Raw genomic sequence first — 24,359 nt, 5'->3', positions numbered from 1 at the left:
ATAAAATAGAAAATGGTTGGAAACATAATAAAAACCAGTGATGGATTATTAGCAAATCATTTCTCCCAAGCTTTAGGTGAAAGGTTCCTTTGGAGTTGCAGTGCAAGCAGGCAGGTAAATTCTGGGGTCCTAACAATAGCAGAGTACTGAGAGCAAAATAGACTCTCACACATTTTCTCAAAAAAAGGTACATCTGAAACTTGCTTGGGGCCCTCTCAAAATAACACCTACAATCTTAATCCACATCTAAATTATCAAATTCAGTAAGTGGCTTTCCTGAATCTCAATTTCAATTTTCCTGTGCATAGAAAATGCTCAAATCCCAAGCCTGTATTTTGCATGTCCTGAGAAAAGCAGATGTCAGGAGGGTGTGGGGTGACTCACAGGTTAAAACCTGTGTAAGCAGCAGGTTAGGGGCAGCTAATGAGCAAGGGATTTTGGAGCAAGAATGCCTGTTCTGTGAAGCAGGGGCTGGGCGAGTGAAGATGTGTGGACTAGACAGGAGAGACAGGGTCTCTGTGGTCCCCTCACAGTGCCGCGTGTCCTCTGGATTTCTGAAATGGGGAATGTGGAGTGTTGAGGTCCAGGGGTAGCTAGTGGCCTTATATGTTCTATAGATATAAAGGGATAGAGTTATTAATCAACCGTTGTACTTGCCTCTCTATTACAGAAATTCGCAATGATAGCTTTACTGATTTCTGTTTTGAATCCATTTAACCCCTGAGATGGAAAACATTTTACTGGCCTTAAATGACCGTCTACAGAAAGCTTTAAGAAATAAATTCTACTGAAGTCTGCAGTTCTCCTGCCCATACCAAGTGTGAATTTATATACGTATGTTGAATGTGAATATGTTACAAGATTATCTAGAAAAATCTGGACGATCTAAAATAACCTGCCTGGATTATATGGGAAGAAGAGGGCTAGTCTGCCAGAATGGTGCTTCCAGAGCAGTGTATGTCAGTCACGTGGACTCCCTCAGCAGCATCCTTGAGCCCAGCTCCTGCTGCAGGCTCTGGAGGGATGCAGGAGACTACGGCCCAAGGCCTGGCTCCCGTTCTTAGGGACCTCACGACCCCACTGGAGAGACCTGAACCCCCACCTCCAAAGACAGCAGAGCCTGGACTGCCCCAGGGTCTGACTCTCACTCTGCTTCTCTGTGAAACAATACTAATCACTTCATATCTCTGGGAATCTTTCTGTTAAATAAAGAACCAGATTTCATGATTAGCAGGATTCTTTCAAACTCCAAAATTCTCTTTCTGTGAGGGCAAGACAGCATATAATAAAATTTCACAGTATGATAATGTAGGCATAGAAAAGATGTGCTATCTTTCCTTACCCATCATAAGGGTCACAGGTGACACTCCTATAACAAAAGACAGGTTAGCAAAAGTAATGCAGGATACATTTATTATCAAAGTTTTACATGACATGGAGTCTTCAGAAATGAAGACCCAAACACCCAGGGGAAACTGTCTATTTTAATGCTTAGGCTCAATGAAGAGTGGGCAGCCATGTGCAAAGGTGATTGGACATCTCTTCAGATTCTCCTTGGCCTCTCTGCATGACATTCCTTTCCCTCCGTGTAAGGCAGAACCCCTCTAGAACCAGGGGCTTGTGATCCGCTATCAAACAAGGTGGGTCAGAGAATTTCTTCATGGCCAGCTGCCACACGGAAAGGCAGGGAAGGTTAGAGTGATATTTCTAGGGTGTCATGGCTTGTTTTGGGAAAGAAGAATTCTGTTTTCAGGACTCACTTCAGGGGAGAAGTAGGGGGTGGGAGACAGGAGGGCAGGAAAAGGTCAGAGGGAAACTTGGCTTCTGGGGCCTTCAATCTCCTTTAGTTCAAAGCACTCTGGATGCCAAACCGTCATACTTTGGGGTATCATTTTATGAGACCAGCGATAACAGTCTTTGTGGGAATTCAGAGAATGGGGAGGATGTGTGAGCTGAAAAAGAATGAAGGAAGAGATGTCAACTGAAGTCTGCTTTTACCACGTGGCAAGCATCGTTCTCTTTGGTTTTATGGGACAACAGTCGTGAAACTGGGCAACTTTCAGACAAACCATTTCATTCCTTTAGTAAACATCTAAGCTCTTATTATTGTCCTAAGGTTCAAAACAGGTCTCCCCATCCCATCTGGCCCCTAAAAAGGATATGCATTTAGTTAAAGAATAAAAGGGAATTTGGGCCGGGCGCGGTGGCTCACGCCTGTAATCCCAGCACTTTGGGAGGCCGAGACAGGCGGATCACGAGGTCAGGAGATCGAGACCATCCTGGCTAACATGGTGAAACCCCGTCTCTACTAAAAATACAAAAAACTAGCCGGGCGAGGTGGCGGGCGCCTGTAGTCCCAGCTACTTGGGAGGCTGAGGCAGGAGAATGGCATAAACCCGGGAGGCGGAGCTTGCAGTGAGCTGAGATCCGGCGACTGCAGTCCAGCCTGGGCGACAGAGCGAGACTCCATCTCAAAAAAAAAAGGGAATTTGAAGAATGACATTTTCCCCCCAAAGGTCAAATTTCTAACTTTCTTGTTCTTTCTAATGAGCTCTCTGTAGCTCAAGCAGCTGGAGGTAAAAGAGGCTGTTTATCTGATCCTCAGACTGGGGAGGAGCACCAGTGATTTCTTTCCCTGCTTTACTGGCCCTGAGAAGCGACTTCTCGTTTGCACTCTGATTAGCAGCAGGTAGAAGAATAAAGCTAATGTTAGAACTTTTCTCCTGTCCTTGATGCTCCAGACAGTGATTCAGCAGAGGTGAAAGGAACTGTTTTCATTGTCCAGAGCTATAGATTTATGAAAATTGCTTCTTTTGATAGGCAGCCAGGCATGAAGCAGGCTTCTGCTTCTAGTCTCAAGAAAAAAAAAAAAAAAAAAAATACTGAGGGCTAATGATGTTAATCGAAGATATTACCCTATTTCCTGGATTTGGATCTCATTGCTACTCCTAGAGCACAGAATGGTTCCTACGATTGAAGACAGAAACCATACAATGCATTCAACATTCTGTCTTTGGTAATCCCTGAAAGTCACATTAGGAATTTAGGATTGTGTGAGCTGGAGGAAGGAAATCTGAAGTTCCCGTGGAGAGAGGCAAGTCAAAGTGCAAATGTTGAAGCTGCCGTTTCTCTCCGTCAGCTTTCTTGGAAACTGAGGTAGGGACTTAAAACTGTTTTCACTAATGGCTCTTTAGTGCATCATAGTGAGTTTTTTATTCTTCCCATTAGAATTGAAAAAACTAACATGCTGCTGCCCTCACACCACGTTTTCTGTCTTCATTAGGAAAATAAACAGTGGCATGCAGGAAGCCTGGTGTAGACTAAATCCTGCTTGCCAGGAGGCTCTGCTGAGGTGGCTGTTTAGAGGAGCAGAAAGAGCCCTGGACCCCAAGGAAGAGGGGTCAGAGGAAGAGTCAGGGCTGTGTCTCCAGTAGGATGGGAACAGCAGCAGATGGTTTTGCACTTCTGGGTCACGGGGCTTCATGTGTGAAATGAGAGGGTGGGAGTGGGTGATTCTTGCAGGAATTTCCCCTACTATTAACATCTCCTGGTACATTTGTTACAATTGATAAGCCAATACTAATACACTATTATTCAGTCTGTAGTTTACATTAGGGATCACTTTGTGTTTCACAGTCTATAGGTTATGAAAAACACACAATGACACGTATCCATCATTACAGTATCATACAGAATACTTTCACTGCCCAAAAAATCCTCTCTGCTCCACCTAGTCATCCCTCCCTTCCCCCAGAGGTCCTAAAGTACGTAGCCTTTTCGGATTGACTTCTTTCACTTAACAATGTGCATCAAAGTTTCCTCAATGTCTTTACATGTCTCTGCTAGCTTATTTCTATTTATCACTGCATAATATTTGATTGTCTGGATGTACCACAGATTATTTATCCATTTAGTTATTAAAAGTCATCTTCCAAGTTTTGGCAATTATGGACAAAGCTGCTATAACCATCTGTGTGCAACTTTTTGCTTGAACGTATCTTTGTTTTCAATATCTTTGGGTAAGTACTAAGAACTGCAATTGCTGAAACATGTGGTAAGAGTATGTTTAGTTTTGTAAGACACTATCGGCCGGGTGTGGTGGCTCACGCTTGTAATCCCAGCACTCTGGGAGACCCAGGCAGGTGGATCACGAGGTCAAGAGATCGAGACCATCCTGGCCAACATGGTGAAACCCCGTCTCTACTAAAAATACAAAACTTAGGTCAGTGTGGTGGTGCACACCTGTACTCCCAGCTACTCGGGAGGCTGAAGCAGGAGAATTGCTTGAATCTGGGAGGTGGAGGTTGCAGTGAGCCAAGATCTTGCCACTGCACTCCAGCCTGGCAACAGAGCGAGACTGTCTCAAAAAAAAAAAAAAAAAAAACACTAAAAGGAAAAATACTGCCAAACTGTCATCTAAAGTGGCTATACTATATTGCATTCCTGTCGATAATGGATGGGAGTTCCTGTTGACCCATATCCTCCCCAGCGTTTGTTGTCAGTATTTGGAGTGTAGCCATTCTAATTGGTGTGTACTAGTATCTCATTGTTATCTTAATTTGCATTCTCTAATGACATATGATGTGCAGCACCTTCTCATATGCTTGTCATTCTGCATATCTTCTCTGGTGAGATGTTTGTTCCGAGTTTTTACTGATTTTTAAATGTGTTTTTTGTTTTCTTCTTGTTGAATTTTAAGGATTCTGTATGTATTGTGGATACTAGTCTTCTATTAGATATGTGTTATACAAAGATTTTCTCCCAATCTTTGGTTTGTCTTTTTACTGTCTTAACAGTGTCTTACACAGAAGTTTTAATTTCAGTGAAGTCCTGCTTATCAATTTTTCTTGATAAATCATGCATTTTGATGTTGTACTTAAGGTCATAACCAAAACCAAGGTCAACTAAATATTTTCCTATGTTGTCTTCTAGAAGTTTTATGGTTTTGCACTTTACATTTAGGTCTGTGATCCATTTTGACTTAATTTTTGTGACAGGTGTAAGGTCTGTGTATAGATTTATATTTTTGCATGTTGGATGACCAGTTATTCTAGCACCATTTGTTGAGAAGACTATCTTTTCTTTTGAATCGCCCTTGCTTCTGTGTCAGAGATCAGTTCACTATGCACATGTGGGTCTATTTTTTGGCCCACTGGTATGTTCCATTGATCTATTTTTTTATTCTTTCACCAATACCACACTGTCTTGATCACTATAACTTTATCATAGATTTTGAAGCTATGCAGTGTAAGTCCTTCAAACTTGTTCTTCTTTAACATTTGTTGGTTAATTTGGGTCTTTTGCCTTTTTATATAAACTTTGGAATCAGTTTCTCAATACCCACTAGATAACTTGGTGGGATTTCTATTGGGATTGCTTTTAACCTATAGATGAAGTTTGAAAGAACTGACATCTTCACAATATTGAGTCTTTCTATCCATATACTTAGAATAACTCTCCATTTATTTAGATCTTCACTGAATTCCTTCATCACAGTTTGACAGTTTTCCTCCTATAGATCTGATAAAATCAGAACAATGATGTGGAGCTATCACTGTCTTTATTGAAGGAAACAACAAAACGTATGTGATCATTGGGAGCAATATTAGCAGATTATCACATACTCTGATGTGTTTTCTCTTAAATGTCATTTAATGGATGAAATTACAATGTGAAAATAACCCTTGTTAACTTGTGTGAAGAAAATATGAGGGAAGATGGCTGACTAGACACAGCCAAGAGGAAGAGCTCCCACCAAGGGACCAGGAAATTGGGAAGACTGGTGTGCTCCTGGCAGATCTTCAGAAGGAAGGCTTTGAGAGCAGACAGAGGGAAGATACTTTGAGAGCAGACAGAGGCAGACAGAGGGAAGAAAGAGATGTTGGCTGAAGAGGGAGGAAGCTGGGAACTCTGCAAGGGGCAACCGTGCACCAGGACTCATTCCTGGTCCCCAAAAACTCCTGGAGGAGAGGAGAGTTGAACAGGCAAGGTGCAACCTCCACTTGTCACAGGCCCCTGAATTCCTGACAGGAGGAGACCCTACAACCACCAGGGACACTTGAGTTGTCACGGAGACCTGCTTATAAAAGTGTTAATGGTAGAACTCCGGACTGTGCAAAGCCCAGAAGGTTTGGTGTGGGAGCATCTGTAGTGGAGTATGGTGAGGGACACCCATTGACCTAGGCTAGACTTGCTCTCATAGGAGACTTCAGCCCTAGGGGAACTGTCAGACCTGAACTCTGCAGGGCAGTCTTGTCCATGAGACAGGGCCAGCCCGACCTGAGCATCCTTCGTCTGCTCGCCCGTCCTGGGGCCCCAGCCTGGCCACACCTGCTTGCAGTGCAGCTTCACAGCAGGGTGCAGTGGGGGCTACCTCCTGAGGATCCACATCATAGTTCCTGTGCTGGCTGACTGTGCCTGACCAGCAGAGAACTGCTGTAGAGTGGCCCCCATGTACACACATCAGCCTAACTGTGCCCTGTCCCCACTGCAGCCTCTTCCATGCCACTTTGCCTGCATGCACTAGCCCATGGCCATCCCCCACATCGTTTTGCCAGTGCATGTGTGTGCGGGTGGACCTTGCCTCCCCTTTCCCACCACAGCGTGTGTGCCATGCTACTGCTGCTATCCTGAGTGCACGTCACCCTCCCGAGCATTGATGGAGCATTGATGGGTGGGCATGAAGCCTGCTAGCCCCGCCCCTGCCAGTGCCCTGCTCCTGCACCAACACTACCACCAGTGTGAAAATAGGCACAGAGAACAGAGGACTCACCCCTGTTCTGAGCGGCCACAACCACTCACGTGAATGTGCAAGGAGGACGCACACAGTCCTGTGCTCACCAGTGCTTCACTCCCATTCTAACACCGCCACCGGCACAAATGCGCACAAAGTCATGGGAGTAGGGGAGGGGAGCACGCATCCCCTACCCCCAACCCCTGCACCGTGATGCCACGGTTGCTGCTATGAGTGCCCACAAGGAGGCCAGCATGCTGGCAGCCACTAGTTCCCTGCTGCAGCCAGTGAGTGTGCACCACACCTCGCTGCCACTGCTGCTGCTGCTGAAGGTGTGAACCAGGATGGATCTCACTGCCACTGCCCTCTGAAGCACTTTGACTGGCACCACCCCTCAGAGTGTTGTGACCAGCGGTCTGGGAGTATCTTGGTCCTTCCAGCACATCAGGTTCCTAACCTTTAGGGTCCAGAGACAAAGCCTGGGCCAGAAACCAGTCCCCAAGAGTTCAAGCATGTAGTTCGGGAGACCTGAGCTGAGCCTTAGTCTCCTAAAATATTCCAGAAATGAAACCAATCAGCTGAACCCATCTTGTACCAAAACCAAACCCTCAAGGTCATCAAATAGAATAAAGTAAAAAAAAGTTTAGCTACAGAGGACACCAACTTCAAAGATTAAAGAAACATCAGTCCACAAAGATGAGAAAGAATCAGCACAAGAATCCTGACAACTCAAAAGTCAGAGGGCCTTCTTCCCTCCAAATGACCACATCACCTCCCCAGCAAAGATGAGATGGTTGAAGTGACAGAAATGTAATTCAGACTATGGATATGAATGAAGATCATTAAGATTCAGAAGAATGTTGAAACCCAATCTAAGGAAGCTAAGAGGCACAATAAAATGATACAGGAGCTGACAGATAAAATAGCTGTAGGGAAAAGAATGTAACCCACCCAATAGAACTGAAAAACATGCTATAAGAATTTCACAATGCAATGGCAAGTATTAACAGCAGGGTAGACCAAGCCGAGGAAAGAATCTCAAAGCTTGAAGACTGGCATTCTGAAATAAGACAGCCAGACAAGAATAAAGAAGAAAGAGTGGACCAGGTGCGGTGGCTCACGCCTGTAATCCCAGCACTTTGGGAGGCCGAGGCAGGCAGATCACGAGGTCAGGAGATCGAGACCATCCTGGCTGACACGGTGAAAGCCCGTCTCTACTAAAAATACAAAAAATTAGCCGGGTGTGGTGGTGGGCGCCTGTAGTCCCAGCTACTCGGGAGGCTGAGGCAGGAAAATGGCGTGAACCCAGGAGGTGGAGCTTGCAGTGAGCCGAGATCACGCCACTGAACTCTGGCCTGGGCAACAGAGTGAGACTCTGTCTCAAAAAAGAGGAAAAGGAAGGGGAGGGGAGGGGAGGGGAGGGTGAAAAGGAGTAAAAAACCTCTCCTCTGAAAAACAGGGATTATGTAAAGAGACCAAATCTATGACTCATTGGTGTCTCTGAAAGAGATGGGGAGAATGGAAACTACTTGAAAACATATTTTAGGATTTCATCCATGAGACCTTTCCCAGCCTAGCTAGAGTGACCAACATTCAAATTCTGAAAATGCAGAGAACCCTGCAAAATCCTTCACAAGAAAATCATCCCCAAGAGACATGATTATCAGATTCTCCAAGCTTGAAATGAAGCAAAAAAATCTTAAAGGCAGAGAAAGAGAAAGGAGAGATAACCTACAAAGGTACAAAGGGAAGTCCTTTAGACTAACAACAGACCTATTAGCAGAAACCTTACAAACCAGAAGAGGTTGGGGGCCAATATTCAACATTCTTAAATAAATGGAATTCCCACCAAGATTTCAAATCTAGCCAACCTAAGCTTCATAAGTGAAGGAGAAATAAGATCCTTTCAGACAAAGAAGTGCTGAGGGGATTTTTTTTTTTTTTTTTTTTTTTTACCACCAGACATGCCTTATAAGCCTCCTGAAGGAAGCACTAAATATGGAAAGGAAAGCCTGTTACCAGCCACTAAAAAAAAAATACACTGAAATACACAGCCCAGTGACACCATAAGGCAACCACATAAGCAAGTCTGCAAAATAACCAGCTAACATTATGATGACAGGATTACATCCACGCATATCAGTATTAATCTTGAATGGAAATGGACTAAATGCCCCTATTTAAAGGCACAGAGTGGCAAGCTGACTGAAAAAGCAAGACCCCATGCTACACTGTCTTTAAAGAACTTATCTCACATGCAATGACATCTGTAGATTCAAAACAAAGAGATGGAGGAAAATCTACCAAGCAAATGGAAAACAGAAAAAAAGCAACTTTCAACCCACAAAGATTAAGAAAGACAAAGAAGGGCATTACATAATAGTAAAGGGCTCAATTCAACAAGACATTACTATCCTAAATATATATGCTTCCAACACAGGAGCACCCAGATCCATAAAGCAAGTTCTTGGAGACCTTCAAAGAGAATTAGACAATATTAGTGGGAGACTTCAACACCCACTGACTGTATTAGACAGATCACTGAGGCAGAAAATTAACAAAGATATTCAGCACCTGAACTCAGCACTGGACCAAATGGGCCTGATAGACATCTACAGAACACTCCACCCAAAAACAACAGAATATACATTCTTCTCCATTGCCACATGGCACATACTCTGAAATCAACCACACACTTGGTCATAAAACAATCCCCAGCAAATGCAAAAAGAACTGAAATTATACCAACCACACTCTCATACCACAGTACAGTAAAAACAGAATTCAAGTCTAAGAAAATTGCTCAACACCATACAATTAGGTGGAAATTAAACAACCTGCTCCTGAATGAGTTTCAGGTAAATAATGAAGTTAAGGTAGAAATCAAGAAGTTTTTTGAAACTACTGAAAACAAAGATACAACATACCAGAATCTCTAGGACACAGCTAAGGCAGTGTTAAGAGGGAAATTTATAGCACTAAAAATCCACATCAAAAAGTTAGAAAGATCTCAAATTAATAACCTAACATCATGACTAAAAGAACTAGAGAAGCAAGAGCAAACTAACCCCAAAGCTAGAAGACAAGAAATAACCAAAATCAGAGCCGAACTGAAGGAATTGAGACGTGAAAAACTATTCAAAAGATCACCAAAGCCAGAAGCTAACTTTTTGAAAAAATTAGTAAGATAGATAGACCACTAACTAGAATAATAAAGAACAAAAGAGAGAAGATCCAATTAACACAATCAGAAATGACAGAGGATATTACCACTTATCCTACAGAAATGAAAATAACGATCAGAGAATATTATGAACACCTGTACACACACAAACTAGAAAACCTAGAAGAAATGGGTAAATTCCTGGATACATACACCCTCCCAGGACTGAGCCAGGAAGTCATTGAATCCCTCAACAAACCAGTAACAACCTCCAAACTTGAATTGGTAATAAATAGCCTACCAACCAAAAATAAAAAGCCCAGGACCAGATGGGTTCACAACTGAATTCTGCCAGCTGTACAAAGAAGAGCTGGTACCATTCCTAGTGAAACTATTTCAACCAGTGGGGAAGAGGAGGGACTCCTCCCCAACTCATTCTATAAGGCCATCAGCATCCTGATATCAAAACCTGGCAGAGCCACAAAAATAAAAGATAACTTCAGGCCAATATCCTTGATGAACATGGAAGCAAAAATTCTCAACAAAATCCTGGCAAACTGAATCCAGCAGCACATCAAAAATCTAATCCACCACCATCAAATAGGCTTTATTCCTGGGAAGCAAGGTTGGTTCGACATTTGCAAATCAATAAATGTGATTCTTCACATAGACAAAACGAAAGACAAAAACCACGATGATCTCAATAGATGAAGAAAGACTTCTAATAAAATGTAACATCCCTTTGTTTTAAAAACTCTCAATGAACTAGGAATTGAAGAAACATACCTCAAAATAATAAGAGCTATCTATGACAAACCCACAACCAACATCATCCTGAATGGGCAAAAGCTGGAAGCATTCCCCGTGAAAACTGGCACAAGACAAGGATGCCTTCTTCCACCAATCTTATTCAACACAATATTCGAAGTCCTGGCTAGAGCAATCAGGCAAGACAAAGAAATAAAGGGGATCCAAATAGGAAGAGAAGAAGTCAAATTATCCCTGTCTGCAGATGACATAATTCTATATCTAGAAAACCCCATAGTCTCAGCCCAAAACTCCTTAAAATAATCAACAACTTCAGCAATGTTTCAGGATACAAAATCAGTGTGCAAAAAGTCACTAGCATTCCTATATACCAATAACAGCCAAGCCGAGAACCAAATCAGGAACACAATCCCATTCACAATTGCCATAAAATGAACAAAATACCTAGGAATACAGCTAACAAGGGAGGTGAAAGATCTCTATAATGAGAATTACAAACACTGCTCAAAGAAATCAGAGATGACACAAACAGATGGAAAAACATTCCACGCTCATGGGTAGGAAAAATCAATATTTTTAAGATGGCCATATTATCCAAAGCAATTTACAGATTCAATGCTACTCTATTAAACTACCAATGATACTCTTCACAGAACAAGGAAAAACTATTTTTAAATTCATATGGAACCAAAGAGTCTGGATAGCCAAGGCAATTCTAAGCAAAATGAACAAAGCTGGAGACATCATGTTACCAAACTTCAAACTATACTACAGGACTACAGGAACCAAAACATCATGGTACTGGTACAAAAATAAACACATAGACCAATGGAACAAAAGAGGAATAGAGGGCGCAGAGATAAGGCTGCACACCTACAACCATGAGATCTTCAACAAAGCTGACATAAACAAGCAATGAGGAAAGGACTCCCTATTCAATAAATGGTGCAGGGGTAAATAGCCACATGCACAAGATTTAAACTGGACCCCTTCCTTACACTATATACAAAAATCAACTCAAGATAGATTAAAGACTTAAATGTAAAACCTAAAACTGTAAAATCCCTGGGAGACAACCTAGGGAATACCATCCTGGACATAGGAATGGGCAAAGATTTCATGACAAAGATGCCAAAAGCAGTTGCAATGAAAGCAAATTTGACAAATAGTATCTAATTAAACTAAAGAGCTTCTGCACAACAAAAGAAACTATCAACAGGGTAAACAGACAACCCACAGAATGGGAGAAAATATTTGCAAATTATGTATTTGATGAAGGTCAAATATCCACCATCAATAAGAAACTTAAACAAATTTATAAGAAAAAAACAAACAATCCCATTAAAAAGTGGGCAAAGGACATAAGCAGATGGTTTTCTAAAGAAGACATACATGTGGTCAACAAACATATGAAAAAAATCCCATTATCACTGATCATTAGAGAAATGCAAATCAAAACCACAATGAGATACCATCTCACACCAATCAGAATGGCTGTTATTAAAATGTCAAAAAATTACAGATGCTGGTGAGGTTGTGGGGCAAAAAACAAACAAACAAAAAACAAAAACGGCTTATGCACTGTTGGTGGGAGTTAAATTAGTTCAACCATTCTGGAAAGCAGTGTGATGATTCCCCAAAGAGCTAAAAAATAGAACTATCATTTCACCCAACAATCTCATTATCGGGTATTTACCCAAAGGAATAGATGTCATTCTATCATAAAGACACATGAATGCATATGTTCACAGCAGCTCAATTCACAGTAACAAAGTTACGGAGTCAACCTAAATGCCCATCAATGTTAGACTGGATAAAGAAAATGTGGTACATATACACCATGGAATACTATGTAGTCACAAAAAAGAATGAGATCATGTCTTTTGCAGGAACATGGATGGAACTGGAGGCCATGATGCTTAACAAACTAATGCAAGAACAGAAAACCAAATACCACATGTCCTCATTTATAATTGGGAGCTAAATGATGAGAACACATGGACACGAAGAGGGGCACAACACACACTGGGACCTACTTGAGAGTGACGGGTGGGAGGAGAGAGAGGATGAGAAAAAATAACTATTGGGTACTAGGCTCAGTATCTGGGTGATGAAACAATCTATTTTCCTACATAACAAACCTTCACATGTACCCCTTAATCTAAAACAAAACTTTTTAAAAAAAGAAAACAATATGACAAATAGCATACCAGTTGGGTTGAGATAAGGGGAAAGAAAACATGCTTTGCTTACAAGATTTTGCTGGAAAACTGCAAAAAACAATGTCTTTTATAAAATTGGCAAACATTTTTGTTTTGTTTTGTTTTTTGAGGTGGAGTCTCGCTCTGTGGCCCAGGCTGGAGTGCAGTGGCGCGATCTCGGCTCACTGCAAGCTCCGCCTTCCGGGTTCACACCATTCTCCTGCCTCAGCCTCCCAAGTAGCTGGGACTACAGGCGCCCGCCATCACACCCAGCTAATTTTGTGTACTTTTAGTAGAGACAGGTTTTCACCGTGTTGGCCAGGATGGTCTCGATCTCCTGAAAAACTGGTAAACATTTTTAAACAAAAATCAACACCACAAGCCTTAAATGCTTTAGTCAAAATAGTTGTCAAGCGAGTAAAAAAAAAACAAATTAGTTGCCTCTCCCCAGATTTTAGGTTCTATCTACACAGGAAGTGAGGAATAGATCTTATGTGATGACTTATTTTGGTAAAATAATTGGTCAGTGTAGCAAGAAAACGAGTTTCATTGAAGTTTTTCCTGCCAAAGATTGTAGGTTCCCTCATTTACAGACACTGTGTCGTGGAGTTTACTTTAGGTTGTTTTGTTTTGTTTTTCTTCTGTGTCTCTGAAAAGACCTTGCATAGTACTGGGCTTATTTTGGCTTAGTGATTGTCAGCCTGACTTGATTACTCATGAAAGTCACCTGGAAAGCTTTAAAAAAAATGAGGCCAGGCCCCTCCCCACAAGTTATGTTGAATTGGACTGTGATGGGGCTAGAGAATTAGGATGTTTTTGAAGCAGCTGGGCTTGTGAGTCACTGGTAGCCACACAAAAATAGTATTTATTACATGCAGTTGTTTGATTGGATTAAATTTTTGTCTGAATTTCTGACCAGTTTTGATAAAGTGTTTCATCCAGTGCCCCATGTGCACACAGACTCACTTGTCTACTATAAGAGGAAGGTACTGTGTGATGTGTTTTCATGGGCCCCTCACATTTCCGCACACGCTAGGAGCAGACACAGACTGCCCTTTGTTTTGCCAATCTTTTCAAGGATGTTGGTGTCTCCTGGAACAAAGACTAGGCATATTTAGGGATCTTTACAAGGGATTTGCATTCCCTGAGCTCAGAGCTCCTATCCCATCGTGCATGTGCATGGATCCATCTAAATCCATCCATGTCCTTCCCGTGGGACTCGAGGGCAAGGACAGCTGATACCCTGTTGCTGATGCTGTTTGTTGGTGCACAAATAATAACGTTTTTGGCCAGGCGCAGTGGCTCACGCCTATAATCCCAATACTTTGGGAGGCCGAGGCGGGCAGATCATGAGGTCAGGAGATCAAGACCATCCTGGTTAACATGGTGAAACACCGTGTCTACCAAAAAGTACAAAAAAATTGGCCGGGCGTGGTGGCAGGCACCTGTAGTCCCAGCTACTGGGGAGGCTGAGGCAGGAGAATGGCATGAACCCGGGAGGCGGAGCTTGCAGAGGGCCGAGATTGCGCCACTGCACTCCAACCTGGATGACACAGTGAGACTCTATCTCAAAATAATAATAATAATAATATAATAATAATAATAATATTTCTTTGTCTCTGACCTGGGAGTCATTTCTTTTGGCAGCATCCATGAGAGTGGCAGCCCAACTTGTTAGATTGTAAGTAGTATGAAATTTCAGACCCTTGACTGTTCTTGCCAGGAAGATGAGTGTTAAATTTGATTAATACTTTTGAAAATAAATGCAGAGAAATGATGTCTGGGAATAACTAAGAAAAAGACATAAAATATGAGGATCTCTGGGGTGTCCCACCTGGTAGAGCTGTAAGGTAACAGGGTGAATGTATCTTCTGAAAAGCCACAGCTTGCTTGTGATGCCACATTACAGGAAGTCATCGCATTTTGCAAGTATTGTGCATTTACGTTTTCTCGCATCTGAAGGAATAATCGCTGTCTGGAGGTATTAAAACATAGATAATTTTCTCTAATACTATACCTTTACTTTTTACATTTCTTGTTATTGAACATCTACATGTCTAGGTGTGGTGGCTCACACCTGTAATCCCAGCAGTTTGAGAGGTCAAGGTGGGAGGATCACCTGAGCCCAAGAGTTCAAGACTAGCCTGGGCAACATAGTGAGACTCCACCTCTACAAAAAAAAAACTAGCCAGGCATGGTGGCATGCGCCTGTGGTCCCATCTACTCAGGAGTCTGATGTGGGAGGATCACTGGGGCCTGGGAGGTTGAGGCTGCAGTGGGTATGATTGTACCACTGCACTACAGATTACAGACCGGGCAACAGAGTAAGATCCCATCTCCGAAAAGAAAAAAAGAAAATCTACAAAAATATGTATTTCTGTGGACTAGCTAAATATATTAGTGTTATTGGAGAACTTTGATGAGTTAAACCCACTATTTAAGTGCCATAACTAAAGGCTACATCACATCTCTACAGTGTAGTTTTAAACTAGACCGTCCAGTTTCTAATGAAGAGACAACTCTGTCAGTTCTGACGTGAGCCCAGACAAAACTTTATCCCCCCATGAAGTAGATTACAGATATGCACACATATCAGCAAGGGGAGCATGAGAATAGTTCATTTGATATTCTTATATGCAACCCTGTATTGTATTCTGAACACAATGAAAATAAGATGTGAGCCAAGCATGGTGACTCATGCCTGTAATACCAGCACTTCAGGTGGGCAAGATGGGAGAATCACTTGAGCTCAGGAGTTTGAGACCTGCCTGAGCAACATAGTGAGATCTTGTCTCTGAAAAAATATATTCTTTTAAATGAAAAAAAAAAGGGGGGATGAGATGTCAGGCCTTCAGCATATAATAATAATAATGTTTTTTACAGCATCTATTCTACACCAGACATTATGACTAAATGCCATAGAAGGCACTATTATAATTTCCAATGTACATATGATAGGACTGAAGCTTAGAAAGTTTAGCTTGTTCATTTGGGAGGCCGAGACGTGCGGATCACGAGGTCAGGAGATTGAGACCATCCTGGCTAACACGGTGAAACCCTGTCTCTACTAAAAAATACAAAAAAACTAGCTGGGCGAGGTGGCGGGCGCCTGTAGTCCCAGCTACTCGGGAGGCTGAGGCAGGAGAATGGCGTGAACCAGGGAGGTGGAGCTTGAAGTGAGCCGAGATTCGGCCACTGCACTCCAGCCTGAGCGACAGAGCGAGACTCCGTCTCAAAAAAAAAAAAAAAGAAAGTTTAGCTTGTTCAAATGATAACACATGGACACAGGGAAGGGAACATCACACAGCAGGGCCTGTTAGGGTATGAGGGACAAGAGGGAGAGCATTAGCACAAATACCTAATGCATGCGGGGCTTATAACCTAGATGACGGGTTGATAGGTGCAGCAAACCACCATGGCATATATATACCTATGTAACAACACTGTACATTCTGTACATGTATCCCAGAACTTAAAAATAAAATAAAATTAAAAAGTTTAGCTTGTTCAGCATCCCATAGTAAGACACTGAGATTCAGGACTCAGGCTCCTAACTGCACAACACCCTGTTACACAGATCCTACCTGAAGAAACAGGTCAGCCCACCTACCTGACTCGACACCTTATAAATGAAAGAGCCCCGTGAGCACACTTCAGTGGAATCTCAGAAGATCCTGCCAAGCTACTTCACCTGTTTACAAGGGAAACTGGAAACTGTTGCTGTAGCTGACAATATATTTACTGAAAACATTGGAGTGGAAGAAGTAAAGTACAAGTGAATTTGAGGTTTCAGAACGTTTTGGCCTTTTGTCAAAGATATTTGAAATTGCAAATGAGGTTTTGGCAGTTACTGAAAAGATTTATCAACTGAGTTCAGGTGATGAGTTTTGGGGCCAATCTTGAATTCTCTTCCTAGGGAAGATCTGTGTTGGTGAAGCACAGAGTTTGGAAAGGCATTCTTCTGAATTTGTGCTATTTATACAAAAGAGCTATCCTTTCCTGTGGATTTCATTTACATGACTGGAAAAACTGCCTCTTTATTTGAAATAATCTTTGTGAAATTATATTTTCCAATATATAATAAAAGAGGTGAATCTGGGAAAAATGCATAGTAAAAAATTTTACTTGAACATGCCATTGGGTTAAAAGATTGAATTAAGATTTATTTAGGATCTATAAATCAGATGTTGAATACTGGCCTGGCATCTTCCTCATGTAATGACCTTGAAGGTTTCTTATGAAAAGAGAACTCTTGTTAGTGCCTGGTATTAGGCTTTTACTCACAAGCTGATCACTGTTGCTCTATTTGTCACTGAGATTTTGATGGTGATAATGAGGTAATGATAGTGATAATGATGATAAAATTTTTAAATACCTCAGAAATGCGAGAAAATATTACAAGCATTGAATTACAAACGTGTGCCTATAGAGTTTATGCAAGAATAAGGCAGAACTTTCACTCAAGGTGCATGAGTGTTATTGAAAAAATAATACATAAAGAATTACAAACATTGACTATATGATAAACTTTTTAAGTATGCCTTGCAAATAGCTCCATAGGAGGGCTGGGTTTTTGCTAGAAGGATTCATACTCATTTGAGCAACTCAATGGAGTATAAATAATTGAAACAAGACACCTTAAAAATGTTCATTCAATTACTGAAGCCAGTCTTACAAATTATAACACAGAAAAATAGACATTTTTATTTGGGTATATTGTTTCTTGCCTTTAGGACATTATAATGAGGCATCATATTTAAACATAAGGTTGACATAAAACGTCAAAACAGATGTATGAGGGATATGACTAAAAGTTGTTCTTTCCAAATATAGGTGCACGACTTACAAATGTCTAACTTATAAGAACTTTCAATCTCTTTGAGATTAACCAGTTACCGTGTTATCATACCTAACGAATGCACTACTGGTATAGTTAACTTTTAAAACAGCTGAATTTTATAATACATGATTATAAGTAGACAATATTTCAGAGATCCTAAAAAGCTTGTTTAAAACGTCTTTTTTGATTAGAATGAAAGATAAACAGTGACAGGTGATGCCTATTGTCTCCATGGTAACTACACTAATTAAAAGTAACATTGGAAATTTTTCCCAAGAAATAAATGTGCTTCAAATATGGTGTAGTCTCACATCTGAGACTGAGCCACAGGGTACCGTGTTTCCTACATTACTATGAATGGTTCCAGTGGAGGATGACATAACTTGTTCTTTGTAATGTAAAACATTAAAATATTTGTAGGCATCCCAAATGTGTTAACGTAGAGTGTTGTTTTGGATAAGTGGGGAAAACTACAAATTAAGCAGATAAAATGGTTAATTCTATAGTTTCCCAGTCTCTTGCTGTTACAGTTGTTATAGATCAATGATTGGGTTTCCATCCTAATGATCAATAGTATTCCATGCTAGGATTTAAAAGGAATACAATGTCGGCCGGGCGCAGTGGCTCACGCCTGTAATCCCAGCACTTTGGGAGGCCGAGATGGGCGGATCACGAGGTCAGGAGATCGAGACCATCCTGGCTAACGTGGTGAAACCCCATCTCTACTAAAAATACAAAAAATTAGCCGGGCGTGGTGGCGGCGCCTATAGTCTCAGCTCCTCGGGAGGCTGAGGCAGGAGAATGGCGTGAACCCAGGAGGCAGAGCTTGCAGTGAGTGGAGATGGAGCCACTGCTCTCCGGCCCAGGCAACAGAGGGAGACGCGAGACTCCATCTCAAAAAAAAAAAAAAAAAAAGGAATACAATGTCTCAGAAAGGCAACCCAAGTCAGAAGGAAAAGGATTTCCAGTCAGGGAGGCTTTGGAGCAGAGGATTAAGCCCAATAAACTGCTTGTGTAAGGAGGGTTAAATGTGGAAATAAATTAATGTGCTGTTCTCTCTTTATTTTCTTCTTCTAAAACTCTTTCCCCTATTTGTTCAAATGCATCCATTGGCAAAGTAGGAAAGAAAAAGAATTAATGGGTGTTTGTAAGGAAACCACTGAGATGAGCAGGAGCACAGAGCAACAGCCTCTGCTGCCCTGACTTTTTAAGAAATCTCAGCCAGGTATGGTGGCTCCTGTCTGTAATCGCATCACTGTGGGAAGCTGAAGTGGGAGGATTACTTGAGCCTAGGAGTTCGAGACCAACCTGGGCAGCATGATGAGACCCCCATCTCTATAAAAAAATTTTAAAATTAGCCAGGCATAGTGGTTTACAGCCATAGTCTCAGCTACTGAAGAGGTTGAGGCCAGGAAGATCCCTTGAGCCCAGGAGTTCAAGGTTACAGTGAGCTATGATGGTACTACTGCACTCCAGCCTGGATGACAGACTGAGACCAATGAACTATTTATAAAGAATCACCGATTCAACCTGCAAGAATTTTGCATGACAAAGATATCAGTGTTAAGTGAAAATCACATTTTATATGCCATCATCTTTTCTGTCTTACATTATATTTTTGTAGACTTTGTTAGAAACGTGGTGTTGGGAAAGGAGAAAAGTTTGACAATGAGCTTTGACTCTCTTAATGACAGCAGTATCCCTGTGTATTCTAGTGGAGATACTATCTCAAGAAGGGTGAATTTAGAAGTTACTAGCTGGGCGCAGTGGCTCATGCCTGTAATCCCAGCACTTTGAGAGGCCGAGGCAGGTGGATCACGAGGTCAAGAGATCGAGACCATCCTGGTCAGCATAGTGAAATCCCATCTCTATTAAAAAATAAAAATTAACTGGGCATGGTGGTACACGCCTGTAGTCCCAGCTGCTTGAAAGGCTGAGGCAGGAGAATCACTTGCAGTGAGCCCAGATAGTGCCAATGCACTACAGCCTGGAGACCAAGCAAGACTCCATTTAAAAAAAAAAAAAAGAAGAAGAAGAAGAAGAAGTAGTAGTTATTGGCAAAATCAGAGTAAAATCTGTTAAAAATTCATGCAAGAGGACACTTGGAAATACACTTGGCTGAATCTAGAAACACTGGCACCAATATTGCCTATACACGGAATTACATGGAAGAAGTAGAATATTTCAACCATAAAGATATCTTAATTGGACACAAAAGAGACGATGATAATTCCAAAGAAGGTTTCAACACTAGTCATTCAGGAAGGCACGAATATGCATTCAGCTTTGAGCTTCCACAGACACCACTTGCTACCTCATTCAAAGGCAGTCGTGGTGTGTGCACTCTTGTGTGAAAGCTGAATCTCACAGGCCTTGGCTACTAACAATCACCTCAAAGAAGGAATTTACAGTCCCTGAGTATATAAATATGAACACTCTTTCATCACTGTCACCTCAAGCAGGCACAGAAGAAAAGATGCTAAGTTGCTGGTTTTCTACCTGAGGCTCAATATCCGTAAGTGCTAAAATTGAAAGGAAGGGCTGTACCACGGGTGAATCAACTCAGATATTTGCTGAGACTGAGAACTGCTCATCCCAAATGCTGGTGCCAAAGTCAGTCATTACCAAACACAGGCCTTCCATGAAGGAAGTAAAACAGGAAGGCTAACTTGCATGAGGAATCCTTGTCATCTGGAAAGAGAGACGTGGAATGGCAAGTTGTTGAAAATTCCACCAGTTTCTCCCTCTATTCTCCACTGTGGTATAATCTGTGTGGAATATTCACTAATGGAATATGTGGATATTCCTGGAGCTATGGACTTATTTATTAATTTGCCACTTGCCATCAGCACCATTCCTCTCCATCTATTGGGTACCAGAGCCTGAGATGTAAGCAGGCAGTGTAGCATGCATATAAACTGACTCAGTTTATCCATTCCTGAAAGACCCGAAGCACCACCCAGCTATGCAGAAGTGGTAACAGAGGAACAAAGGCAGAACAATCTCGCACCGTGAATGCCTGTGATGACTTCGGGAGAGTGTTCCAAGGACCACTGTTTGCATATATCCAGGAGTTTCAGTTCTTACCTCCACTTCTTTATTCGGAGATGGATCCAAATCCTGAGCAGTCAGCAGATGATAGACCATCGTGCTCCCCTCGTTGAAGGAGCACTTGGTTGAATCAGGTCGATGTGGGTTCTAATCTGTATCTCTTCTGGCTGAGGACAGAGAAGTATCCTGGAGACAAGTTTTCAGAGGAATTGGAATTGCTTTTGCCCAGAAAAATGGCGAATAGGTGAAACAACCAGTGATCATCCTTTAGAAGCCTGCAGCCAACATTCCGGGGTTGCCCCAACGTGCTTGCAGAGCTGAGCTTTTCTCCTTTTAAAATGCAATTAAAAAAAAAAAAAAAAAAAAAAGCTGTAGTAACATTGAACTGCACAATGTAAGCATTGGGCATGTACAAATTTTAAAATCAAAAGAAGAAAATCATGCCTCATTACAATGCGGTGCCTTGTACATGCTCAATGCTTACATTGCTCAATGCCTTGCTACCCCAGGCTTTAGTATTCAATACAAGCTGTCTAGATTTAAAACCAATTACAAGCCACACAAAAAGGCAAGAAACAACTCATTCCCAAGTGGCCAAGCAATCATCAAAACCACACTCAGCCACTCAGCTCTGACACAAGTGTTTGTTAGAATTTTCTGATAGAAAATTTAAAAACAACTGTGATTAATATGGTAAAAGCGCTAATGAAGAAACTGGCACCATGCAAAATCAGATGAGTAATTTCAGCAGAGATACGGAAACTATAATATGAATAAAATGGAAATGCTAGAAATAAAAACTTTGGTAACAGAAATAAAGAATTCCTTTGATAGACTCGTCAATAGACTTCATGTAGCCAAGGAAAGAATCTTGCACTTAAGAAGGGAATCAATAGAAATTGCCCAAACTGAAATATAAGAATGGGGAAAAATAGAACAGAGCATTCAAGAACTAAGGATATCTATTCTATATTATGAAACATTCTAGTACAGATAAAATTGGAATCTGAAAGACATATGTGAAGAAGTAATGGCCAAGAATATTCCAGAAGTTAGCAACAGACTGCAAACCGCAAATGCAAGAAAATTGGAGAACATCAAACAAGGAAAATAAAACAAAACAACTTGGGTATATAATTGTCAAGCTATTAAAAACAAAAGGCTTCTTCTCCAGATTTCTATACTTTTTTAAGGAATTAAAGGAAAGGCCTTCTGAAGAAACCATAAAAGCCATTACTTTCTTTTGCAAAGGACAAAACTTAAACAAAGATCTAACTTAAACATGAAGATAAATTGACCGGCTCATATAAATGAAAAGTAAAAGGATATCTTTTCTAATCCAGAGTATTTCTGGATTCAGGAATTAAATAGTATCATCAGGATTGAGTGATTCTGTCCCTAACATCTGCCTTTCACTCTACTGGGACTCAGAAACCCACACACCAAAATACAGGGCTTTGACATGATGAACTCCAGAGGAAGCTTCAAAGTCTCTTTGACCTTCCCTCCTCTCCTTTCTTTCCCCAAGCACAAGATAAAGTTGTTCTCTGAAGTTTCTTTGTAAGCCTAAAGTATGGAACATAGAAGAAAACAATTACCTCTGGTCTTCTCCCTGAGTTTTCCTTAACTGAAATCATATTGAAGGAAGAAAAACTGAAGTCGCCAACCCATCTGGACAGACTTTTGTCACAAACCATTGTCTTCTCTGTGGGCCAAAAAACGTGGTCTGAGGTCACTGGATGTTCTTCAAACCCATTGAATCTCCCCCAAAATTATTTACTACCCTCTAAAATCATTCACACTTCCCTACTTCTCTTTCCCTTAATAAGAGTAAATAATCACCTGTATCCCAATTTGTGGTGGAGCAATCATTCTGTGATTCTCTCTCATATACCCTAGTAAATGTATATGCCATTTATCTCACTAATCTGCCTTTTGCTAGTTGATTTTTCAGTGAATCTACTGAAGGCAAAGAGTTAAGTTTTCCCTTGCCCTCTAACTCTATTGGCCAATAGAGTGTGACACTGAAGGATCTGATACAGAATGAAAAACCAATGGTTACATCATGTCATAGATCCTCCACTTTGATCAATATAGCTTTAAATTCTCTGGGAGTGATTCTTAACTAATGATGCTCATCAGAATCACATGGGAACAATTTCTGAAAACAGATTCCAAGATCGTATGAATACAAGAATAGTGCTTCAAGATGTACATTCCCAAAATCTCTTCATGGAATTCTGATGTCTTCCCTTTTTGTAAACTAGGTTTTTTGAACCCTGTTTACCTCTTAATGTCTATTCAAGAGAAGACAAGATAAAGACCTTCGAAATAATGCTTAAGATTTGCATAATCGGCCGGGCACGGTGGCTCACGCCTGTAATCCCAGCACTTTGGGAGGCCGACAAGGTCAGGAGATTGAGACCATCCTGGCTAACAGGGTGAAGCCCCCACCTCTACTAAAAATACAAAAACAAAACAATTAGCTGGGCGTGGTAGCAGGCGCCTGTAGTCACAGCTACTCAGGAGGCTGAGGCAGGAGAAAGGCGTGAACCCGGCAGGCAGAGCTTGCAGTCGGCCAAGATTGCGCCACTGCGCTCCAGCCTGAGCAACAGAGCAAGACGCCGTCTCAAAAAAAAAAAAAAATTTGCATAATCATAATCCCATGTTAATCATTGTCTAGCTCTGCAGATTCTATTAACAGTTTCCGGAAAAGCAACCTGTTCTGGATATTATTACATGTTTAAATTAAATGAGCTCTCTTCTTTTAAAAGAAACAGAATCAAGAACCAATGGCTTTCAGAGAATGATGAACTCTCCAACGATAGCTACTGCCAAAAGTAATGTGACATGACAGTCTAGAAATTATTTTCTACACTGAAATAAAATGTGCATTACACTGGCAGTAAACTATTTCTAGATGCATGAAAGCATCCGCATAGCACAAATGCTTAGGCAGGTATCTCCTGGAGAAGAGCATCCCCAGATGAACGTACTTCCTCTGTAATGGGTGATGGGCGGGAGAACAGAAACACCTGAGCACCGGACTGGAGGTGAAAAGTCCTATGTGGGACTGATTAGATTTGGAATCCTGTAAGTTATGAGCCATTTATGAATCTCAGATTACCATATGTAAAATGAAGGGTTTTTAATGAATGGCTGCAATCTAGAGTTTCTATTCACAACTGTTCTTAAATGTGCTGATTCTAGTTGGGGATAGAAAGACGAGCCCTTGACTTCCTCCTCAGTCCCCTGATTTTTGCTAGTTTGTTGCTTTTCTCTGTACTAATTTCCTCTTCTATAGTTTTTTTTAACAACAATGTTAAAAAGGCTAACTGGCTGAAAAAGTATAGCAGATAGAGTGAATTCCAATGGAAAGAGCCAATAAGAAGACACTTTACAGAGGAGTTGACTGATGAGCACAAGGACCTTGGGAGCTCTAAACATGCCGGAAGTTTAGGTTGTAAGAAGGAAGGTTTAGCAAAGGGAAGATTTCAAGGACTTTGTGGTCTGTGTTAAGGCACAGGGATAAAATGGAAACCATTACACTCCCTCTGCCTCTCCCGATTCATGTGTCCAAAAATGACCAACTCAAGCTCCATT

General features: G+C 41.4%; 1 pseudogene; it reads left to right on the top strand.

Annotated features, from left to right (window-relative positions):
• The first annotated feature begins 936 nt into the window (after nucleotides 1-936).
• LOC117099448 lies at nucleotides 937-20,911 on the top strand (annotated as a pseudogene).
• The last annotated feature ends 3,448 nt before the right edge of the window (nucleotides 20,912-24,359 follow it).

The sequence above is a fragment of the Trachypithecus francoisi genome, unplaced genomic scaffold (genome assembly GCF_009764315.1).
Source record: "Trachypithecus francoisi isolate TF-2019V2 unplaced genomic scaffold, Tfra_2.0 Lachesis_group16, whole genome shotgun sequence".
Taxonomy (NCBI): Eukaryota; Metazoa; Chordata; class Mammalia; order Primates; family Cercopithecidae; genus Trachypithecus; species Trachypithecus francoisi.
The sequence above is the reverse complement of the archived record's forward strand: the minus strand, read 5'-3'. Positions and strand labels throughout refer to the sequence as shown.